This window comes from Onthophagus taurus, chromosome 3 (assembly GCF_036711975.1).
Source record: "Onthophagus taurus isolate NC chromosome 3, IU_Otau_3.0, whole genome shotgun sequence".
Classification (NCBI taxonomy): Eukaryota; Metazoa; Arthropoda; class Insecta; order Coleoptera; family Scarabaeidae; genus Onthophagus; species Onthophagus taurus.
Window position 1 is genome coordinate 11,722,040 of NC_091968.1, and position 4,618 is coordinate 11,726,657.

Here is a 4,618-nt window from a genome sequence, read left to right on the forward strand (position 1 = left end):
CCCGGCGGAACTTCATATACTTCTTCTTCTGCATGAGCTAATGGGTCAAGAAGAGAAAACGTGGGAGAAGATACCAACCTTTTCTCAGGAGTCGATGTAGTAAATTTTCGTCGTTGTTCTTTTAATGGAACTTTCGGTTTTCGAATAAAATATTCGGTCTCGGTTTTAGCTGGTACGTCAGAAATATCCGGCGAGTAACGTTGCATCTTAGATATCAACTTTTCTTCTTTTGGAGATAGACTTCGTTTTGGAATGGATAGTAAAGGCGCAGTGTCAAGTTTTGCGACAATATCCTGTAATGGTCTTGCGATGGGTGCATATGCGGTTTCCGGTCGAATGAACTCGTCTATATTAGAAAATTCATAGTAACCGCAATCTTTTATAGGTTCAATTAAACGTCTTAAAAAATCGTACTTATTTTGGTATAACGAATTAGAGCATAAGTACAAGTTTAAGAAGCGCAACCCATTACGTGCAACTAAAAGCGATAACATAGCATTTGTTTTTCCGACACCTGAGGGTCCTACAATTAAACCTCGCTTACATTTTCCACCAAATAAATTGCTGTGTCTTGTAAAGTGTTCTTCGACCGAACCATTACTAAAATTTACTATAGGCAGTGTTAGTGTTGCGGTAAACACTTTAATTTCTCGTCGATCATGATTCTCGTACTAAATGAATTAGAACATTAACAGGATAAGACTGAATGAAAATATAGCAAGAGAAACTATATATACATATATTTAAGAATAATAATAATAATAATAAGTATAATACCTTAACCATTTAACCTAACCTAACCTAAGGAAGAGGAGGAAAAATGGTTACCACTCCTCCTCCTCTTCCTGCTCATCCCGCACTTCATACGGGGGCGGAGGCGCTGCAGGTGTCGGTGTCGGAGGTTCTATCCTAGTCGAACAATGGTGTATGTGCATGTTTTGAACATGCACCTGCCCTCTCACCACTGCCGACTCTGAGACAATACTGTTTACCTAAGAAGATTATGAAATTAAAAACGTGCAAAAAAGATTATAGATATAGCCTACCAGCTGAAACAGGGTATCTACTTTTACCTCCAATGACGCAACTCTTCGCTCCAACGTGAGCACCCTCCCGAAGTTGTTGCTACCGGACATCTTTTAGCTAGGAAGGGAAGTTATTAGTATGTAAAGAAGACAAAATGAATTCTGCTTTTTTCATTTCAACGGTTAATGTTGCAACGGTGATGTCGAGTGACGTTGTTAAAGAGTGGTTAGAACTCGACGCCAGCCCTTCCCTAAACTGTGCAAGTTCTCTCAAAGAGGTCTTCAATTGAAGTACCTTTGCATGAAGGTCTTTATAAAAATTTTGATACAAAATATTAATTTCGGTCAAAATCTCCTCTTTGGTTGTTTCTACTGCTGCACACATTGCATTTGAAAAAAGGCTGGCAGGTACATCGGAAATGACTGAAGTAGCGGGAATTGTGTCCACCCTTAAGATTTGTACTTTCGGGCTTAATGAGGGAATTTCGATGGTAGGAATGTTTATATTAGTAGGGGGAGTGGGAATCGACGAAGCTTTAGAAGAAGAAGCCTTAGAAACAAAAGCTGCATTAATAGCTTTAATGTATGTCCGGTTTTCGGTGCAGTGTTGGGATACCCCCATTAAAGAAAGAGAGTCGTTGGACTCATCGCCGCTAGCCACTTCCGAGTGTGTCACTTCAACCTTTGACAGAGTCGCAGGTTCAACTGACACACGCTTGGGTTTGGTACTTCGCGAACGAGCACGGGTCTCCCGTCGAAGCTCTCTATACTTATCTGGCGATAACCACACACCTGCACCCTTCTTCCGGTGTTCACGGTTGCCCGACTTTCGACGAAGTGAAAGTGAAAGGTGTTTCACATTCTTATCGTCGACTTTCGAGGAACCTGCGATGTTTGGAAGCGCCGTAGCTTGCTGCACATTAGATTCTACGTTTGGATCCATCGGCTGCTCATTAGGCTGCACGTTTGGATCCAGAGCCTTCTCAACAGTCGACATGTTCAACAGGTTTATGTCAAAACTGTTTAACAGAAAGGATTCCTGGCTGGCGAAACCCGGAGCAGTTAAATCAATTTGACTAAAACCGTCTTGAGACATCTTGATAAGAAAAGAAAATTAATTAATTTTATTTTAATAAAAAAAACATGTATACTCACATCGCTTGATGAAAAATACAGTTGCACGTTAAAATCTAACTGCAGAGGGTGCTTGTCAACAAAGTGCTGAATGATAGGATATGAATGATAAAACGTTCGAAAAAATAAAGTTATGCTTACCAATAAAAGTTAACTTGAAAAATAGAAGGAGCTATAGGAATGAAAAATACAAGATTAAAAACAATATATGCCAAGAAAGGAGACTATACTTACCAGAAAAAAGTTGCTGAAATTACGAAGTTAAAAACTGATCAGCAGTAAGCTCCTGTAGGAATTGGGAAAAAATATCAATTTAACATAACAAACAAATAAACAAGTTGTACTCACAAAAACAAAGTAGAACGAGCTGTTATGATGAAATAAAGCAAGAATATATTATATAAACATGGAAGTAGAAAAGGTTACTTACCAAATAAAACACGTCAGCAAAAAAAGAGAAAGCTGAATGAGCAAGGATATCTAGGAGTGGAAAAAAACAATTTTAAATATTATATAAACATGCAAAACAAATATAGTTTTACTCACCAAAAAAGAGAAAGTTGTAGAAAGAGCTGTAGTGATGGAGAGAAAATGAACGTTATATAAACTTGATAATAAAGAAGGTTGTACTTACCAAAAAACTGAAGAACACAAACACTTAAGTGACTTTCAAAGGCTGGGAGGTGCCTTCTTATAGTAGAGTAATGAAGGGAGGGCGTGGCAAGGGGGAGGAGTGGGGAATGGGCGGAGTTAGAGTGGGGGTACTTTTTTTCTGGCTCAACTTTCCTGGCAACTGGGGGGAGGGGGGGAATTTTAGATTTCCCCCACTCCCATCCCCACCCTTCCATCTCCACTTTGGGAGGAGCCTGAGGAGGAGCATGGGAGGAGCATAGGAGGAGCTTCAATAAACAATCCTTTTCCCTTTTTCTTTTCTCTTTTTTTTTTCTTCCTTTTTTCTTCCTTTTTTCCCCTTTCTTTCTTCCTTTTCCAATTTACAACCCAAGTCATACCAACCCAACCCAATGTATACATACCATGTATTCATTTAGATTAACTATTTTTTCTTTTAAATTAAAACAAATTTTTACACTTTTTACAATCTTTTATTATTATTATTATTAATTTACAATCTATAACTGACAATGTTTATATACTAAACCTTACATAAAGAACAATCCTTTCTTGCCGATGGTGGACCATCAATATGCGTTTCCCAATGAGGCAAATTATAATGTTCAAAACAGGGCAGCTTGCTTTGTAATCGCTCATCGTTTCTATACTTCAACGGCAATTTAAACCAAACCGCCGCCAAATCTAATGGCTTTACTTTATTGATATAATAATCGATTGGTAAATAACATAATTCGTAGTTTTTAATATTCGCAAAAGATAAATCAGATTCGTATCTTTCCATAATATCCCACACTTTATTAATTATAAAAGTTGAAAGTCCCAATCTGGTAACTAACCGCCAAAGACGTTCCATCTTGAACTGCTCTACCGCTACTACCCGTCTGCCTTTCTGAATTCGTTTACATATAGTTATAGATGTCTGAATACGTATGAAAATAAATAAAAAACATTCGATAAGGAGCACATACTTGGTCTCTTTTTATGATATTGAGATTCATTTTCCGGCAATTCTTTTACCGGTATTGTTAAAAATCTTCTTAAAAATGTAGCTTTCTCACGTCCTTTTACGTACGCTACTTTTGTCGAACGACACAAATAACAAACGATCTCATCGAAACGAGACGCAGGAACAAACCCGTCGTTCCAATCAATACAATGATGATGACGCATTAACCAATTCGCCGTATTGCGAAATTTGGTAGATAGTGAAGAAAAGCTTCGACTAGGTTGAAACACGTAATGACTTATACAATGATTACTATCGTAAGAAGCCAGTTCCTTTGGGATAAATTCTTCATCGTTTATCGTGAAACCTTGAATGTCCAAAATAATAAAATCCCTTTGAAAAACCATAATATCCATAATATACCACTATATGCAAACGTTTCCTTCGATGTTTAGAGATACACTAAATGACGTTGCTTCAACAGTACCACTATATTAATTGCTTAACCATTTTCGTAAGAGGCGAATACACAAATGCTCTGTCATGCAGAATTAATGCGTAAGCTGTCGTACCCTCCGGAATTGGATTTTTCGTTGAATACTCGATTTTTATTTCTACTCCGCTCTTATGTATTGCTTCCTGTTGATACGTGCAATCGATTCCAATTAACGGCGCGTAAGTTTTAAATTCTTGCGGTGAAAACAAAGGTTTGCTTTCTTGATAGTAGTATGCTTGCTGAAATCTTGAATACATATCATACAAAATCGCATAGTGATTATTATTAAAATCCACATTCAAATTATCGTACGGAAAACGTTCTCCATTCAAGAAAACGGTTACGTTCGTTAAGTTTATATTATCAAATAATGCCATGTTTCCT

General features: G+C 37.5%; 1 long non-coding RNA gene across 1 annotated transcript; it reads right to left on the reverse strand.

The window, feature by feature from the left end:
- Positions 1–725: 725 nt before the first annotated feature.
- Positions 726–1,538, reverse strand: LOC139429414 (uncharacterized). Its single transcript, XR_011640060.1, has 2 exons — positions 1,047–1,538; positions 726–992 (listed from the first exon to the last, which is right to left on the reverse strand). It is a non-coding gene; the product is annotated as an uncharacterized lncRNA (long non-coding RNA).
- Positions 1,539–4,618: the final 3,080 nt, after the last annotated feature.